Raw genomic sequence first — 20,518 nt, 5'->3', positions numbered from 1 at the left:
GAGAAAACTGAGGCCAGGTGAGGTAGTGGGTGGTAGGTCCAGAAAGTTTTGCTCAGAGTTCCTGCTCTCACCCAGTATTCTCAGTCGCTTTCCCAGGAGATGGCAATTTCTTCATTCTTGGGAAGGGTTTAGATATCTCGAGAAAGGGGACATCTGGTACAGATTTCAAACCCCAATATTATGGATCTTTAAGCTGTCTCTCAAAGTTTGAGGGAGGCATTTGTTGAATTTGAAAACTAAACTGTTTACTTTTGAATAATTAGGATGTAGTTTAATTGCCTTTCTGGATTGTATACCCCATAATACGGTCCAAAATGTATCTCCCCGAAGCCAAAACTCTAAATCAGTCTTACATTATTTTATTCCTTCAAACATGAGTTAACATTTCTAGAAGAGGAGCTTGCAGTTCCCTGCTATACGTTGTAATTTACTTGTTAGTCACCTTGTGCAAATGCTCACCACACAGTGTAATGTGAATGGTCTTTGATGGTATTGAAATGACATCACTGAGCTTAATGAAAAGAGGTTTCTACCTGGGCCTCCACTGCAGCGGAGAAGAGCGAGTGCAGGCTACGGGCAGACAGCCTGTTCTTATCCCAGCTTTACTACTTTTTGCTTAGCCTCAGGCTAATCCCTGCCCTCTCTGTGCCTTAGCTTATTATTCTGTGAAACAGCTTTAGAATGTAACTAGGTACTATTGTGAGAAATGAACAAATTCATGTTCAACGCGTTACAGAGTTAGTGCTCAATAAACGTAGCTAGTGCTATCAATTGGTAATGATAATACTTCCAAAATATCTAATAGCCAATTGAAATATAACCACTAATTTGTTGTATTCTTTAAGTCCAATTTACTCATCCTGAGAAAAACAAGAATTAGCTGAGTCCATATAACCGTATGATCCTAACTGAATAAACTCTGAGTTATATATCAGGTCAACATACTTCCTCAAATGTGTTTCTGTGGATAGCATGGGTAGGAGCTGCCACCATGACTATTGAATATAATTTCTCTGTGTTTTTGCACTGAGTTTGTTATCAAAAGTGATATTAAAGAATACACACACAAACAGGAATAATAATCCCAAAGAAAGACAACCAACAGCCATGGATCATCCACAAATGACTGGCACAACATGTCAGTAAAGACATGGCCGCGCTGAGTTCTCGCCACACCAGGCAGAGGGAACATCAGCAGAGAGAGCCACAGAGAGGACCATGAGTGTGGCAAGGCTGTTTATAAATGGGTAGTGTGAAACTTTCACATGAGACAAGACTACCAAGGCACAAATTTGGCATTACAAAGAATATTTCATTACATGGGCAGGTGTCTATAAGTGAAAATACCAGAAAATGTCAAAAAACATTTACAAAGTGTTATTGGCTAGGAAGTAAGAGTATGGGTGATAATTGGTTTCTTTTCTGATTTTCTTTCTTCTTTTTCTTGATTTTTTTCCCTTTTCTGCTCATTGTCATTTTCTAAAGTTTCTATCATCAAAATGTGTTTATTTTGTAGTGAGAGATATAAGTGCAATATAAGTTATTTAAAAAATAACATCCAATTGATCTTTCATTTTGTTACTAATTTTCAAAGTTCAAGTTCACTCCTCTAATTGATCACTTCCTCTTTGCTGATAATTTTTTTTCTTTCCTTGCTGCAGTCCGGATAACCGGTGGGTGACGAGCAACTTGTGTACATTGATACAGCAGGAGTGGGAGCTGTTTATTGTAGGACAGGAGGGGTATATATACATTACACACAGCTTATCTTAACTAACATAAACTAGATACAGCAGTCAACCAATAAGGAATCTCTACACTTAATGGCTCGCTGGTGTTACTTCACAAACCACTCCTTCTGGCAAAATGCCAGGCGCCATCCTGACTTGTTTACAGACCCTAACATTTCCTTCTACAAAAGCAGGCATAGTTTTTCCTGGCTTTCCTGTAGCACCTCTTGCCAAAAACACCTTCCTCCAAATACCCATGACCTTTAAAACTGGAATGGAGCACTGACATAAATGTGTGTTCTGTTTCCTCTGTTAACTATATTTCTGCCTGCAAAGTATAGCTGTACATTCCTGGAAAGATGTAGACAGGACTGCTGCTTCTTTTTTTCCCCCAAAGTATCCATCTATTCATAAAGTATAGACACATATGTCTTTTGAGCCATATGAATAGGGAATAGTGAATACCAGAAGCTGAGAAAACCAGATTGTTTCAGAAAAAAATATAGGTACTGTAAAAGAGATGAAGCTCCAGATAATCCAGTTAATTAGAATTAGATGCAAACAAAATATAGCGGTGCAAATAGTAAATGAGAAATGACAGCCATGTCAAATATTTGATCTACCTGGGGGCAGAAGTAGGAGGGGAGGGTTGATGTAGGGAAAGGAGAGGTGGAGGGAATGGGCAGAGAATTCAAGGTGGGCTGGTGTCTGTAAGCCAGACTTGTCTTGGGTTGCTGAGTCTTGGGTGGCTAAGTTGCCTGGACAGGCTATCTAGCAGGAATGAAGTAAGGGAGGTTCTGGGGACATTGGTTTCAATGGAAAAATGACCTTCTGATAAACAGATAAGTAGAAATAGTCTTTGTGGTTGAATTGTATTTTTGCTAGAGCTTTGGGGGCTAGTATCATGAGCTACTTTGCTTATGATTATTGCCTATAGTTTGCTCTCAGAGGGTCTACTTGAAGTCCCCCATGAGCTTGAGATACTCAAGTAAAAGAGAACAGGAAATTGGCCTTTCCTAAAGGCCTACAAAATGGAAGGTGTCTTCCCCATGAATTATCTTATTTAGCCTTCCCCAAACTGGTGAAGTAGATATGACTATTACTTTTTCACTAGAGAGGAAAGTGCGGTTCACAAAGATTAAATGATTCAGTTATTATAAGCCATATTTAAAGTAAGTGATGATGAAGATCTAAACCCAAGATTGTTGCAAGCCCACACAACTGGGTCTACCGCATCTGATACTGATCAAGAAACCTGGAGACAGGAAGTTAGATGGCCTATTAAATTCTCTGGACATAAATATCTTGTGTTTAAAACAATGTTCTAATTGCATGGTTTCTCATCTCTTCCAGTTCTATCATTCTGGAACTCAGTTGTCACAGGTAACCTCCAATAACAGTACAGAGAGGAGCCTCTGACATGCTTCTGACTTTCTGAGGAATGTGTCGTATAACTACGTATCAACTACATTCAAATTTCTTCCTTTCCCCTAAGCCATATAACCTGTGTGGGGACACCAGGTTTTCCTTGGGTGTTCCAGGCTTGGTCAGCTGAGGCCTCATCCAGCTGTTGATGACTTGGCCTCCCTTCTTATACCACTGTGCCACAAAAGAGGCCACTGGGGTTCTGGTCAGTGCTGTTTAAAATGAAAGTTCCTACACAGAAGTCTCATTTTCAGTCCTTCTCATCTGTAGGAATTTGTTTGTAAAATTATTTGGTGGCAGCAAATAAGCCAACAAGGAATTGATCCAAATGACCATTAAGCACACAAATAACTTGGCTACTTTTATTTTTTGAGGGGGATGGAGGTGCTGGGGATTGAACTCAGAGGCACTCCACCACCGAGCCACACCCCCAGCCCTATTTTTTGTGTTTTATTTAGAGGCAGAGTCTCCCTGAGTTGCTTAGTGCCTCACTTTTGCTGAAGCTGGCTTTGAACTCTTGATGCTCTTGCTTCAGCCTCCCGAGCCGCTGGGATTACAGGCATGTGCCACGGGGCCTGGCTACTTGGCTACTCTTCCTAAAAGCTGGTCAGAATTTGAAAGCACAAACATAGCATAATAGTTGATTTAAAAATGTTTAAAAAATAGGTTCATACAATGAAGGCAGCATAGTAACTTAAACAAGCAAGCATTTCTTTTAAGGATGACTATCCAATCTTTAAGGAGATTTCTATCAAATCTTTCTCTCCAAATTGGACTTGGACCTTAACAACGATCTTACTTTCTGAATAAATTTCTGATTAATTGACCACGCAACTATTGAGACAAAATGCATTTTGCTTTTATCTGAAATTTTTGAATTTAATATTCCTGAGAGAGAGAGATTGTAAAATTGACCAAGGTAAGTATAAATACCAATGAAGATAACAAATCAGATTTTCAAGTTGGGTTTACAGCATCCCTTTGTAACTTCCTCAAAGAGTTTATAGCCTACCCTTTGTCACCAAATAATAAGCTTCAATATATCAGAAGCTGCTGAGATTTCTAGATCCCTCTATCAGTCTTTTAGTGGACAAGAACAAGTGTTTAGGCCAAGGGTTCAAGGACTGTCCTCTTCTGGAATTCTCAAGTGTGAACATGGGTTCCCTTGAAGAAAGACAGAGGGGGGAGCTTATATGAACATCACATAAAAAAGCATTAATAGAAAAGAGCATGGAAAAGAGGAGGCCAGAGGAAGGTCTCCCCAGGGGAAGCCTGGTCGTGTGGTACTGGGAATCACCACCATGAGTAAGAAGTGTCACAACAGTGGCCACGATGGCTGGACACACCAACTCTTGCCAACTAAGTGCCTGGAACATGGTTCTACACCAAGCATAATTCCAGGTGGTCCCACTGATATTTCGTGTGAACCAGGAAAGAACAGAGAGCTGAAGTGATTCATTAGAAGGACTAAAGATGACCCTCTGTGGATACATTCAGTAGTCAGTTTATTGCAATAATGTGAAAAAGTGCCAGCAAACACAACTCAGGAGAATGCTGTGAACAACTGCGTAACACCAGAGTACCCAGGTAAGAGCAGAGGTGGGCCAAGCCTCAGTTTTACTTTATTTTATATTTTTAAACAAAATTATATAACATCTACATAAACAGTAGGGAGTTTTGGCATGCATTTCAAGTTATTCACCCAAAGGAAAGTGCACTCTTAAAATAAAACTACTTCAAGGGAGTTTTACTTTATCTAAAGCCCTCCCTAATGAGAAATCCGTCCATTTATTTAAAAATACAAACAAAACCCAGACAATGTGGTAAACTGCAAAATGCATGGTGGGATGTTAAGACAAACACTATGTAGAGAAAATAAGATTTTATATATTTGGATATTCTCCAAATTGTGGCTTACCCCTCTTCTCTGCACAACATCTCTGAAAGTTTATAGATATTTGTTGTATCACAGCAGATGTCTAGAACAAATATTAAGCAAAGGAGAATGTATATGATCTCTCCCATTTTAGTTTTTTTTAAAGTAGGAAGATTGACTAGATATTAACACAAATGGGTTTAAATGTGAAGCTGCCATAAAAGCAGGAACATAAATGTAATTCTCCCAGCCGCTATTTTGATGCACATTTTTGATTCCATGAATATTTTATGAAATGGCCCAAACTAAAGCCATATAACATTCCTGCATTACTGATGCTTGCGCCCGTAAGCTACGAACATTAGAGGCATGATTGAGTGCATTAAAATGAACTCATTCAGCAGTGCATTGATTACTTGAAGGGGGAGGGAAACAAAAAAAGAAAAAGAAAAAAAAAAGGAAAAAGAAGTTGTTCCGCTTAAGAAAACAGCATGCAAATAAACCCAAAGTTTGCAATATTGTAAGGGCAAAAGCAGGTTAGAATAAAATAATATTTCATAAATAAAGTGGGACTCTCTGCAGACCTGACATTAATTAGGCAAGGTGTTAATTATGACCAAAGATGGCTGCTGGTATTGTTCAGGTAATTTAAAATGTCACAATCTCTGAGACACATAGACTGGCCTGTTTTAGCTCCATGCATCAGCAATTGTGAAAGTAGCTAATTATTTCCTTTTCTATCAACTTGTACATTTGCCAGTAAAAATAATGCTACAGAAACAATTGCATGAAAATAATTTGACAGGTCCATAAGGCCCATTTCTTCGGCAGCCTGGAACATGTTTTAAGTATATTTAGTTTTAAATTGTGCACATTTGTTGAGGACTTTAGGGAAATATTCCACTTTAGTTTAAAACAACAACCTAAAGGAACAATAAAGCTTTATGTATATTATATTACATTTTAATCTGGAGCTACTGGACATCTTTGGCGTTAAGTTACTATTCTGTGCTATGTAGACATAAAATCTGCTAGAAGCAATATTGAACAGTAGCGAAAAGAGAAAAATGTTATTGCCCTTTGTAAAAACAAGAGCCATTGCTTTCCATTTCGGCTTAACTGCATGAACAATTTATACTATCTTTCAGTTTTTACATTCAATTATGATAATTATAACAGCACTCTGTATGCTGAAATAGTTAAGGGCTTGTCACACTTCCAGGGGAAACTGTCACTTTCAAGGGTTTATCTCCTGTAGGAGATTTGTTGTGGGCTATAACCCACTGCACACCATTGCACAACAGAATGCTGGAAAACAAAGATTTTGTTCTGTAGTTCAATAGCATCCCTAATAAACTGGGAGTAAAATGTGCTCATAACTTTTGAGTAACTACTTTGGGATACTTAGAAGAAATTTAAGAGGCTATTTTAAAGTTTGAACCCTCTCTTTATAATTCTGAGCACAGATTTCAGGTGGACAGGATAGGAATTCAGCACACACTGATTAGAGACTGTCAGTCACTAAAGCAGACAGTGAGAAGGGTCCCACTAGGCAGCAAGACAGGTGTAGGGGAAACTCATGAAGGTCTTTATGTCTGAAGTCAGCAAAACTAACACAAGTTAATTTTTTTTATTATTAGTTGTTCAAAACATTACAAAGCTCTTGACATATCATATTTCATACATTTGATTCAAGCAGATTATGAACTCCCATTTTCACCCCATATACATATTGCAGATTCACATCGGTTACACATCCACTTTTTTATATACTACCATAACAAGTTAATTTTTAAAAATCCAGAAAATCTGCCTTGACTTCCAAAATATTCTGGCAGAGTTGTTATTAATTGTTGTGTTTATGATTTAAATAACTGAGTTGTGGTCAGTGCCCAGGTCTAACTGCTCCGTGGCTATAAGCCTCCATCAATTTCTGCCTGGGTTTTGTATTGTCTAGGAGTTAAGCATAAAGCACTTTTTGTCCTTAGAAGTGCATAATTAAAGGCATCAAATTTACTCAAAAGAATAAAACAATTTAAACGTAACACATTTGGATAATATATAACTATGGAATCAATACTAGCCATTAACAAACCTTGTAGAGTTTGTAGACTTTGCCATTTTTCCTCATATAACAAATTATTTTACTATTATGTTTTCACCTTATTTAAAAATACTAAGTAAAGGATGTTGATAGGCATAAAAGTCTGAGGAAAACTAAAGTCCATATCGACAGCAGATCAACTACTGAATTATATTGCTCAGACTTAATCAATAATGTCATTTCTACCTACATTACATATTGCTCAGGTTTTTAAATAAACTACATTCAATCTGAATTGTGTATGTTTATATGAGCAAAGAGAGAGGCGTGGAGACAGAGCCTGAGTACTGAGTGTCAGAGACGGAGGTGAGGAGGAGAGGAGAGTGCTAACTCCCCCTGTCCTGCATCCTCACTTTGATGGACAATGAACATCTGTTATTTTGGCTGTCACGAAAACATAAACAAAAAACACCTACTTAACAAAATTAAAAAAAAATCTATTTAGCTGAGTGTGTGTGTGGGGAACAATAATGTTAGCTGAACAGTCAATATGTGCCAGGCACAAGACAGATAGATAGACAGACAGAACCTTTTTGACCCTTGGGTGGACAGAAGTGATGTCCCAAGCTTTTATGGAAACTGTGTCAAATGTTTGACTTTCAGACAGAGCCCAAGGTTTGAACTTCAGTACCATGATGCTATAGCTCCATGCACACACAACTGCCCCTGAGCATCCCTTATTTAAGGGGATAAAAACCAGAAGGTCAAGTTTAAAGGATGGCTGCGTGTAAAAACATGCAGCTCCATGCTGAATGCCTGCTGCTTCATGGACATTCAGTAACTTTTTATGTGATGTTATCTTGGCATGTGTGTGTGTGTGTGTGTGTGTGTGTGTGTGTGTGTGTGTCATGTTCACCCATTGGAGTGAATCTGGATGGTCCTGTTATATTGAATGTCTTCAGACTTAAATGTTATGGAACGGTATCACTCATTCAGAGTAAATGCTGCTCAAGCCACTAATTGGAAAGAACTTCATCCAACTCTAACCCAACACTCGCCCTGCTCTTGGCCATTTGCACTGCTGCAGAGATATTCCCGGGGCAGTGTCTCTTCTCAGACAGGCAGAGGAAACACTGCCCCCAGAACAGTTCAATCGGTGCAGCAAGAACTGCAGGCTCAGTGCAGCTACTCACGGCCTCCTTGCAAAGCTTTGAAACAGAAAAACCTGCTGCAGAGAAAGCACCTCTGAACGAGGTTTTCCTCTGTGTGCTACTCGTTAAGCAGTAAATAATTAAAACACCCCGGAATAGACAGGTAAAATGCAAGCAGCAATGCTGGTAACACAGACATGAAAGAGAAGGGGAAGAAAATGAATAAAAAAAAAAAAAAGGCAAGGAAATAATTCATTTGAAGCTCTAATAAAGTTTCATTTGCAGTCTTGTTTAAAGATATATCAGGCTTTAGGGATGTAACCTAATTACATTTTTATTCTAAGTTCCATTCAAAGATCTTGGACTTTGATTCTTTAACACAGATCAAACATGGTCTAATTTTCTCGTGGCTATCAATATAAAAAGGATCTCTTCATTAAACACTATAAGGCCTTATGAATGTGTACACATAGTAGATCGAGAATAAACTGACATGGCCTGAAAAGGGACAATTTATACAGAAATAGCAATGCTAATCCACTTGGTTTCTAAAAAAAAAAAAAGTTTTAAACTATTAGATTCACTCTTACATGCAAGTGTCAAGGACTCTGTTTCTAATATGGGTCTAGTAAAATATACCTAGAAGATATGTTCTGGAAGCCACTTTTCAAGTCCATTTGAGGAATTTAGGCTAAAAATGAATGATGAGAATTAGCAGCCAGAAGTCCTGAGCTTTGCAATCACCCAGCGATGAAGGGGAGGTGCTTTCCACTGGCCTGCCATTTGCCCAAGACTCTTGGCGACTGATGTTTTGGAGTCATTAAGATCTATATCAGACTCTTGTTTGATTGGATTTATTCCTACTCCTTACTAGGGAACCTGAAAGGAATAATGGGTTTGTTCTTCCAGAGAATCTTTTGGGAAAAATTTCATCCAAGGGACTTTTAAGATGCAAGGTTAGAATCAGTATACAAGCGTGGGGAAACAAATACTATAGGATTTATTTTTACTAGAAGAGGGAAATATGTTCCCAATGAACTTGCTTAGTTGTGTAAAGGTATGACTAGGACTTAGATGACCAGACAGGAAAACCTATAGCTTCGAGAGTTTTGCTGGAGTTGTTTTCCATTCACCTTTTCTCCTTCAAATATTCACAGTAACTATCAATAATTTTATTTTCCAGAGCTGAACCTTTAATAAGATGACCTTTGCTAGTTTAAGTGCCATTTTCTCTTGTAACACCCTGTATGGAAAGGAAGGCTCATTGTTGTAAATTTTAACATATGATAGCAATTTAAGTAGGAAATAAGAATCATTGAAAACTAAAAATAATCATATGGTGCTTGTCAAAAGTCTACTAGCAAAAAATTATGAAGATGTTATTGCCTCACTATTTGATAATGCATGAATAAAATATTAGGTTTAGAAAGATTGAAGAAAATTTTAATATTTACTCTATTTAGGGAATCTAGTTCACATACATTGACCAGGGACTTTTCTGTTCTTAATATCAAAAGCCATGAGTTCTTGAAACTCCCTCAGTTCCAGGCAAACTGGGATGGTAATTGTCCTACCATTGACCCAAAATACAAAAGAGTGTTGAATATATAATAAGTAAAGCAAAAATTAACATATAACAAAGGCATAATATGATGTATATTTACTTATTTTTAAGGGCAAAAAAATAAAATCAGCAGGAATGAAACACTAAAATAATATTAAATATTGTTAACAATGACACTATCAATCACTTAAAATGTACTTATTTTGCTCAGTTTTGCTGTATTTCTTTTCTATATCCAATCATAATTTTTACATAGTTGCAGAGAGTTAAATATAATTTTTCTGCTTATCTAGATTATTTTATTAGAACTACTTTCCATATTACATATTTTCATAATTGTACTTTGAAAGGCTGTATATTATTGTATTACCTTCCAAAGCCATTTAAGTGATTCACAATATTGTCAGCAATACACATAAGTGTTACTTTAAGAAAACATGATTATTATTATTTTGCAATTTTAAGAAGTATTAAATGGTACTTCACAATTATTCAAATTGATTTTTAAGAAATGGCTTATTTTCTCATGTATTCATTATATTTCCCCTTTGGTGAATTGTCTGTAGCCTTGTCTATTAAATTACAATTGCCTTAACATTTTTCCTATAAATTGATGTACACTTTACCAAGAATATAGCTACTAATTCTGTGTAACATATACTCACATAAAGTTATTTCCCCGCCTTTCCGCAATATCTGCCGTATGACTGAAACCTGATCTGTTTCTTCTGATGTGATATCTGCAAATCGTTCTTCCTTTGTATTTGTTCAGGCAACAGATCTGCCACTGTCCTCACTCAAATTCATACTCCTAAATCTCCCCTCTCCCTAATGTCCCCGACAATTCTTGAACAGCCTAATTCACACGTGGATTTCAACATGTGACAAAAGAACTTTTTATAAAGCCATTCAAGCTTTCCTTTTCCACGACTCAGTTTACCAGTCTTCTCACCACCTTTTCTCTTTATATCTGGAAGACCTCTGTATGATAATAACCTTAGTTTTCCTAAGCAATTGCCTTTATAATGTAGAATGTGGACAGTCTAGGAGAGGAGCGTGAACCACATGATGAAGGGGCGTTGTCCTAGGATCCTGATGGAATGGATTACTGCCTGAACGCTGCATGGGAATCTTGGGCTGGCCATGAAGACAAATGGTTTGGCCAGTGGACAAATAAGAAAGGACATACACAGGAAGAGACACTTTTTTTTACCCCTAATTTTGTCAGGGCCAGTCCTATTATTTCAGAAGTCTTTTCTTGTCATAATTTTAATCAAAATCTATCAAGGACAAATAAATCCAGAAGGTCATCCTCACGAGGTTTCCACTGAGCAAATCTCTGTACAGGCAGGTAGTGTTGGTTAATGTAAAGAACATTGACCCAAATATCTGAAGACACAGGTTTCCAGCCTGGCTCTGACATGCTTTGGTGTTATTTAAAATTATTTAGATATCAAGAACTATGTAATGTTTTGAACAACCAACAATAAAAATTAAAAAAAAAAGAAAAAAAACCAATAAAATTATTTAGGCTTAATAAAGAGGGAAATGCTGCTGTATGTGACACAGATTGAATATAATACTAAATGAAACAAGCCAGTCACACAAGGACAAATGCTGCGTATGAGGAATCTAACTAGTCACACTCACAGAAGCCAAAAATAGAATGTTGGTTACCACAGGCAATGGGAGGTGGACGTGTGGAGTTGTTATTCAATGGGTATAAAGTTTCAGTTATGCAAACAATAAGAAAATCTCCAACACAAGTGGAGTTGGTGGTTTTGTTTCTTAATCAAAAACACAAGCCCAGGCCGGGTGTGGTGGTGCAAGCCTGTAATCCAGACCACTTGGGAGGCAGAGACAGGAGAATCACAAGTTCAAGGTCAGCCTCGCAACTCAATGAGGCCCTAAGCAACTTAGACCCTGTCTCTAAATTAAACTAACTAAAAATTTAAAAATAATAATAATAATAAAAATAATAAAGCAAAAAGAGCTGGGAATGGAGCTCAGTGGTAAAACTCCCCTGGGTTAAATCTCCAGTGGCCACTGCGCTGGCACCCCCGTCCCCAGGACGCCCCCTGCTGCCAAAACCCCAAACAAAGCAAAACAAAACACCAGCCCAAAGGAAACACAGTTCATAACAGGTTGCTGTGCGAAGGACTTGCACTGGAGCACTGTCAATGTAGATCTACAGAGGGAACTTGGAGGACATGAACAGGGGAGCAGAAGATGGGAGGACCGAGAAGAACTGTCAAGAGTTAAAAGGAGAAGGAGATGGGATGAAGGGAGACACCAAGGGAAAGAAGAGCAGCAGCAACCAAGTTGGAGAAGCTGGTTGGGATCCCCGACCGGTGCCTTCCCGTGCTCTTGACCTTGGCCTCTCCTGCTTGTCTGTCCGAGGACTTTTTCATTTCTGCCGGGGGATTCACTGGGACTGCTGCCTGGGAAGACCTGATGTGCAGTCATTACAGCAGAGTAACTCTTCCCAGGCCTACTTTTACTGACAGGCACAGCCTGGGAGTGAAAGAGCATGTAAAAGAGACAGGGGCCCTTCTTCTGGCCTGTGCACCAACCCCACCAAAGGAAGACTCCAAAGAACTAGAATGATTTTATGTTTTAACAATGCAGAGAGGCACAAAGAAGTAAATTTTAGGCTCCATCTCTGCTTTTTGTAAACTGAGATTTTTTTTTTCACCAGTAAGTAAGTTGACACACAAAAGTTTTTAATGACTGATTTTTCAGTAGCTGTTTAAGCAGCCATCGAGATCGGGGCTGGAAGGGAACCAACAGCAGATAGTACCTACTTCAACTCCCTCACTTTAGAGATGAGGGAAACAAGATGCACAATGACCAAATAACTTCCCTACATTCATATAGTTAACTAGCAATTGGCAGAATCAAAAGACAACCTCTGTGTACTACCCATTCTAATTTTTTTCCTTGCGACACTTCATCTCTAGCATGATGCCAAGTGCCACCTGAATACCAAAGCCAAGATAGTCACTAATGCCTATCAACTACCACTAATTTAACCTATGTGTATGAATGTGTAAGTTTCTAATTTTGATTTTAAATATTTGTTCCATATTCCTAATATCTGTGCAGATTGTTCTTCCTTTGCTATCTAATGACCAGTCTGTGCATTTAATCAGCCTTGCCCCTCCCCGGCCTCACACACTCCTACTTTATAAATAGTTCTTTAATCTTCCTGATTATCTCTTAGCAACTATAAAACCCTCTGTCCTTTTCCATACTTCTCTGAGAAATTTTAAAAGTAGCTTGGTCTCCTCCAATTAAAAAAAAAATAATACATGCACAAAGTAACCCATTCTAACATCAGAAAAGGGCATATCATGCAAAACAAGTCCCCCACCATTGCACATCATCAAGGCCCTTCCCGAGAGTCTGCCCCAGTCGAGAGTGTGTGTATCTGATGGGTTTTAAATCCACTCAACAGCGCTTACATCTCTATTAATTTTTTATAAAATGAAAGAGAAAATAAAATACCACACTAAAAACTGATATATCCTTTGCATGTCTTTTAGTTATTAAGGCTGTTTTTCTAATAAACTGGCAAGTGTTATTCCATGACAAATAAGAAATTACAATGATGTTTCTATCAATTTTGATGTGGCATGTTGATTATATTAAATTTTTGTATTTTTACCTTTTTTGGAGAACTGAATGCTGTAATAATCAACATCACTTCATATGCCTAAGAATAAAAATAAAGCCCAATTTATAATGGAAAATGAGTAACATAAAAGGCCAAAATGCTAGGAAAGGATTGTTTATGTGAAATATTAAGGACTTTTTGAAAATATTCTAGTGTTGATTTAGATGGTATTCAATTGATCACCATCCCAGTTGTTTCACATGTCAATAGTTTAAAAATAAAGGAACATCACATTCTTCATGTATATTGAATCATTATTCCATCATTGGTATATTCTTTTCTTTTTTTTTTTCTGGAATAATACCTTTTGTTACTTAAGGAGGTCATTGACACCATGCTGAACACTGTATTAGTTTTCTGACTGTAACAAAGGACCTCAAAGTAGGCAGCTTAAACAATAGAAATTTGGAGTCTGGAAGTCAGAATTCCAGATGTTGGCAGTGTTGATTCCTTCTGAGGGCTGTGAGAGAGAATCTGTCCCATGTCTCTGCCCTATCCTGGTACCCTCTGGTGGATTTGTGGCTTGTTGATGGTGCTCTGCCTGTAGCTTCCCATCCTCTTCTCTGTACATGCCTGTCTCTGTTTACAAAGGTTCCCATTTCTATAAGTGAGTAGTCATATTGGTTCATAAATCATGCTACAATGTCTTCATCTTAATTTTATTTATGCAAAGGTCCTATTTCCCAGTAAGGTCACAAAAAATGGGAGTTAAGAACTCACCATTTTGGGGGGGTTCACAATTCAACTCTGCTACAGTTTGATTTGAAGTGTCTCCCAAAGAACCGTGTGTTGAAAGTTTGAAAGTTTGGTCCTTCAATTGTGGTAGGACCTTTAGGAGGCGGAGCCTAGTGAGGAAGTTAGGTCATTGGGGGCGTGTCCTTGAAGGGACAAGAGGACCCAGGCTCCTTCCTCTCTTTCTCTTGCTTCCTGGCCACCATGAGAGCTTTGCCCCACCACTCACTCCTTGCCGTGATGTTCTCCCTTACCTTAGGTCTAGAAATAATAAGACCAGTGGACCATGGACTGAAACCTCTAAAACCAAGAGCTAAATGAAACTTTTTCTTTTTCAGGTCATTTTATCAAGTGTTTTTTCACAAGGACAGAAATCTGACTGAAACAATCCCATAAGAAATATGATCGAAGTGTCCTTCAAAATGAGAAAAAAAAAATCACCAATATGTGTACTGTCCTTGTCCTCTCTAGGCTTTTTCTAAGAGCTGTCAACACCAACCCTGGAGAAACAGAAACAAAACAGGGGCAATGTACAGATATACCAGGAGACGGCAGGACAGATGGACAAAAGGCCTTCCCCACCAACCTGAGAGAACTAGAATCACAGACAGGGCGCAGGTGAGGTAGATGGGGAGGCCAAACTCACAGCAAGTCTGAGATCAAAGCAGAGGGGAGATAGGTCGGAAGAATTGGGGTGTGGATGAGGACGGTCCCAAGAGGCCTCATGCAGGAAGCCGTCCTTTGACAGAATGAGAACTGGCCTTTGTGGTTGTGACTCTGAAAGCCTAATGCTCTGGGCCTGAGCAGTCCCTCTAGGTCTTATGATGTAGAATCAGCCAGTAGGAAAGCTGCCATAAGAAAATGGGTTTGCTCTTACTTAGAGCCAGAAAGTTCTCTGGTTAATAGAAACTTTGGCCTCGTTTCCCCAGGCCAGTGAGAGTGCAGTTCAGATCTCATGGCTGGTTGCTTAATCACTTTAAATACTGAGGGATCTATTAGATGAGGGATCAATGGAGGACGGGGGCTGATGTTCTAGCAGATGATGGATTTGTCAACATGGAGTATGTGTAGAGAGGTACAGAAGGGAAAGTGCAGGGGGAGAAAACCAGATGCATAATGGCAATGATAAAGAAGGATCTAGAAATTTACTTGTCAAACCGCTGGAGGGAGGCATGGAGCAGAGCCAGAAATTCTACCCTAAACCCACAGCTCCTAATGACTGTTGAGACACAGATGTGTATTCTCATCAGTTCTGAAATGCATCACAAATGCTGTACAACAACAAACCAGCCAAAGTTTTTGAATGATTTACTTTTTTAAATATATAATATTCTTTTGTTACTATCTACTTTTCAAAAGTATAAAACTTTTAAAATTTGAAATTAGGAATTCATGTGAATTTCAACGTATGTTCTGGGTGGGAGAGAAAGGCTATAGAAATGCAGGTAGCTTATGACCCTCAGCCTATGTTACTTTAACCACAGTCCATAATTAGGAGTGGTGTTTACTTCTGCTTTGGGGGAGAAGGGTTTATTTAAATACCAGTACTTCAAAGTCAATGTTAACAATCACATATATGCTGTGAGAAAAGTAAAAGGTTGAAAACAGTCACCATCAGCACATCAAGATCCCGATACTGAGGTACCTGGGAAATAAAACACCTGGATATAGAGGACCACAGACATTAGTTGTTGTTATGGTTTGGATATAGAATGTCCCCCAAAGGCTCGAGTATTGAAGACTTGGTCTCCAATGCAGCAAAGCCCAATAGGTAAAGCTTGTGAGGAGTGGTGGGGGCAGGAAGCCCTGACTTCATTAATGGATTAATCCATTGAGGGATTCTTAGCTGAATGGACTAACTGGAAGGTGGTGGAAACTGTAGGATGCAGAACCTAGTTGAAGGGAATATGTCCTTAGAGGCATGACTTTGGGGACTATATCTTACCCCTAGCCTGCCTCTCTGTCTCTACTTCCTGGCTATCATAAGCTAAGTAGCTTTATTCTGCCACACCTTCTAGATATGAAGTTCTGTATCATCTCAGTCCCGAAGTAGGGGAGACAAATGATCTTCTAAGTTGATTTTCTAAGGTCTTTGTCACAGCAGTGCAGAGCCACTATCAGGTGGTGAGCAGAATGATAGGAACTTTTGACATTGAGGCTATTCCTCAGTCTTGGCAAATACTGGCATGTTCTGAGGCCAGCAAATGTTTCCACAGGCTGAACAGCACTGTGGTTCAACAAGAGCACAAGGGTGTGTGGGCACTTGGCGAATTTCAAGTAACAAGCCTATCTAAAGCTGTTCTTCAGCCCTGGAGGCCTGTTGTGGGAATGTCCCTAGAGATTTAGATGATGTTTCTAGTCGTATGAATTATTGCCTGGGAATGATTCAGTGGAAATGTGTGAGAAAGATATTTTCAGAGTGGACTACCTTGAGATTAACAAATCAAACACCACCCCTTATTTCTATGATAAGCCATCTATAAGAGATCAGTTAAATATCTTCATTTGACTGACTTTCTGAGATGTCTGCTTACAGTGTTCAATGTTGGTAGCCACAATAATTTTGTTCCATCCCCTCGATGTCTTTGTTCTAAAGACTGGTTCTTTCTCTATGTTGGGTTACTGAGTGAGCCTGAAGGGAGCTTCCAGGAGAATTTAGTGAAGGAAATCAGGAATTTGGAATTGAGTCAAAAAGTTCATGTTTTGAGTAGTATATCCCACTTCCAAGATCAGGTAGGGTCTCTGACCCAGAAGGAAACATGGGGAGACTGGGTCAGTCAAGGGGTCACTATTTTCTCTTGAGTTCTTTTTTGAATAGCAACAATCATGGTATCCTAAAACACCTTAGGTCTCCTTGTAGTAGGCAATACATTATTGCAGATTTATGATGGAGTCATTGTACATCAGCTAGTTTTAAAGTTGTGTTATTTTCTAGGTATAAATATATTTCATGCCTACTATACTAAAAAATATACAAACACATAAAAATGTTAAATGCATCTTTTTTTCCATATCAAAAATAGAGTTTCTGGAAGACAAAGTTATATTAGTAAATTGAGGAATTTGTTAAAAACATTAAAATGGGAGTGTTCAGGAAAGCACAAAGAAGTTAGATACCACATTCCAAAGGGAAGCCTTCTATTAGTATATGAAACTTTCCAAGAAATTGCCAAAAATTATTAACAAAATTCTTGAAATTCCTCAATAAGGGGATAGAAGCATTGGAGATTATATTAGTCAAAGTTAGATTTACTGCTATGGTACAAAATAGACCCTAAAATCCCAGGGCTTTAGATAAAGTGATTTTCTTGTTCATGGTAAGTCCACTGAGGACTGATGACTCTGGAGAAGCCCCCTTCTAAGACCTGTCTTGTGGCTTCACCATCTCAAAAGAAGTTCTCCATGGTTGCCATGGAAAAATAGCACAGAAAAATAGAAGCACACACATCTGCGCCTCCTTGCTTCAGCCTAGAAATGATTGCTGATAAAGTTTATTGTCCAGATTTAACATTTTCATAATGACCGACACGTGGCACTCAATAAATGGCAGCTTTTCTGCTTCTAATTTTTGGAAAACAACATTTCAAATGGCCAGGCAAGGGTTCATCATGTGTAATTACCATAATTAAGTATTAATTATAGGTCATTTCTATTGTTTCTCTTTTTTATTATAAATAATACATATATAAAGATTTAACACATCTTTATGGATACCCTTGTCTTCATATCTGATTATTTCTCAGAAGTGGAATTACAGGATTAAGGGATATTTAGTAAACTTTTTCATCATTTGTGACCAAAAGACCTGACAAGAACAATGTAGATAGAGGAGGAAAAGTTTTATTTTGGGTCCCAGTTTCAGAAGTTGAATCCACGGTCAGCCTACTTCATAGCCCTGGGCCTGAAGTAAGGCAGAATATCATGGCAGAAGGGCAAGGTGGAGGGAAGCAGCCCGGGACATCACAGACAGGAGAGAGAGAGGGGGGGGGAGAGAGAGAGAGAGAAAGTGTGTTCTCCTCACCAGAGACAAAAAATATGAACACCAAGGTCACACCCCCATTGACTTACTTCCTCCAGTCATACACTACCTGCCTATAGTTACTGCCCAGTTAATCTACATCAGTGGATCAATCCACAGCTTAGGTTAAGACTCTCTCATGACCTAATCATTTCACCTCTGATCATTCTTGCACTGGGGACACCTCATATCTAAACTATTTTTAAAAAGCCGATTTGAGCATTAAAAAAACTCTTTTTATATATTCCCAAATTGTATGCTGGAAATATCAGACCAATTTATCCTAGAACCAGCAGTATAAAAAATGCTTAATTTATCAAAGTTTCACAAGCATTAAAAGCTATTTTCAACAGACTTTGATTCCTCCACATTTGAATTGGGTGCATTAGAGCCTAGTCTCTCGGTGTTTACATTGTTGTGATTACCAAAAAACCTACTTGCCTCTTCCATTAAAATGTGAGCTCCTGAATAAAGGGGCCACCAACATCTTTTTTCAGTCATGTATTCCTAACACTTATCCCAGTGCCTGCACATAATAGGATCATGATAAACAATTGTTAGACCATTATAGAATGTATAGAATGCCTTAATTTGTGCTTTTGTATTATAAATTTTTTAAACTTTTTTTAATGCTAGTTTGACACAATACCTTTTTTTTTAAAATTAATTTTTATGTGGTGCTGAGGATGGAACCCAGTGCCTCACACATGCTAGGCAAGCGCTATACCACTGAGCTAAAACCCCAGCCCTGATATGATTGATTTTTTTCATGTTAACTATCTGGTTGGATTTCTTTAAGTTGTATTCCTTAGTTCCTCTATCCATTGAGTGATTTTTCTCATCAGTGTGTATGTGTTCTTTATATAAAAATGGCATTGCTCTATTATCATGTTTGTTTCCAATATTTACCAGTGTTTTAAACTGTATAAGATCTTTAATAAGCAATTTAAATATTATGTATCAAATCTCTCACTTTTGTTTCTGAAACAGGGAATTCCATTCCTCTAGCCTCATGTTTTCATAAAGGGGCTTCCTATTTCCTTCCCTCTTGTCATGGGAGGAGGAATGACATATCTGTTGAAATTCTTAACTCTCATCCTTTCTGACTCAGTTTTGAGGAGTCACATCTCTGAACTTCATGCTGAAGCTCAAAGGAGCTGGCTGGAGCCCGTAGAAGAACCTGAACAGTACTAGTTGTTAAGAACGGAATCTGATTTGCACAGATTTAAGCACTGCTCTCCAATTAGTCCTTACAATTATGATCTGATTTTCATTTCTTTTGAATTCATCCTATACCTGGAGTAGGGAGAGGCTATATTTATCCCTTAATAAACCCCATCACTTTCCTTCATGCCTTGTCCAATTGTTTTGTGTTTCAAAGGTCTTTCTCATCCAAGATTGAATAAGTAATTGCCCATATTTTTGCATGATTTTACAGCTTAATTAAAAATGTTTCTCATAAAATTTGAGGTTTAAAATATGTAAGAGAAATATCAACATTACTGCCAAATTGGTAAATGCAGTAAATCATAAAGAGAAAATTTAAATCATACTTTAATGTATCATCTACTTCCAGTATTATTGACACACATTTTTAAAAATTTTTTATGTTGATTTAAGTAAGGGTTTGCTGCAAAGATCTTTTGTGTCAGAATTTCCCCATTCTTGAATTCTTAATTTTGACATGTCTCTTGTTGAGTTCTAGAATATATATGGAAACTATACTCATAGTGCTTTCTGAACTTGCATATCTACAATGCCTTTCTATTGCTTCAGAATATAGCTCTGTAGTGGAGAAAACTGAGTCTTGTTTAACTCTTGTTCCAATGTAGGCCATGTGTATTTTTTCTTTGGATACTGGTAGAACTCTGTTTTATCTGAGTAATTGAAAAACTTCTGGGATGTTATTGAACTGTGGGTTTCTCTTTATTAATTTTGACTGAATAGCTATTTTGATTTGCATATTCAGATTTTTTAAGGGTCAAGAAATATTTTTTAAACCGCTTTGCTTTTGCTCAATTATTGTGTATTCTTTCTTAGGAATTTCCATATTTGTCCTCTTCCCTCCTTGTTTTCATTTCCTTGTCTTTCCCTTGCAATCTGGGGCAGTTATTCAAATCTGTTCTCAACATCACGAATTCAGCCTTGCATCGTGCCAATTCCACTCTTCTGAGAGCATTCCTTATGCAGAGTTTACAGATCCAAGAGGAAAGGGTTAACATGTCCAGAACTGCTCCCAGGCAGTAGCTTCTCAGAAAAGAAGATGGACTTTAGCAAAGCTCCACGGAAACCAGTCAGGCTC

At 38.1% G+C, this 20,518-nt stretch overlaps 1 protein-coding gene across 1 annotated transcript in view; it reads right to left on the bottom strand.

Moving 5' to 3' along the window:
* Positions 1 to 20,518, bottom strand: part of Ttc29 (tetratricopeptide repeat domain 29) — a 126,313-nt gene that overhangs the window by 69,175 nt on the left and 36,620 nt on the right. The gene's annotated exons all lie outside the window — the stretch shown is intronic.

The sequence above is a fragment of the Callospermophilus lateralis genome, chromosome 8 (genome assembly GCF_048772815.1).
Source record: "Callospermophilus lateralis isolate mCalLat2 chromosome 8, mCalLat2.hap1, whole genome shotgun sequence".
Taxonomy (NCBI): Eukaryota; Metazoa; Chordata; class Mammalia; order Rodentia; family Sciuridae; genus Callospermophilus; species Callospermophilus lateralis.
The sequence above is the reverse complement of the archived record's forward strand: the minus strand, read 5'-3'. Positions and strand labels throughout refer to the sequence as shown.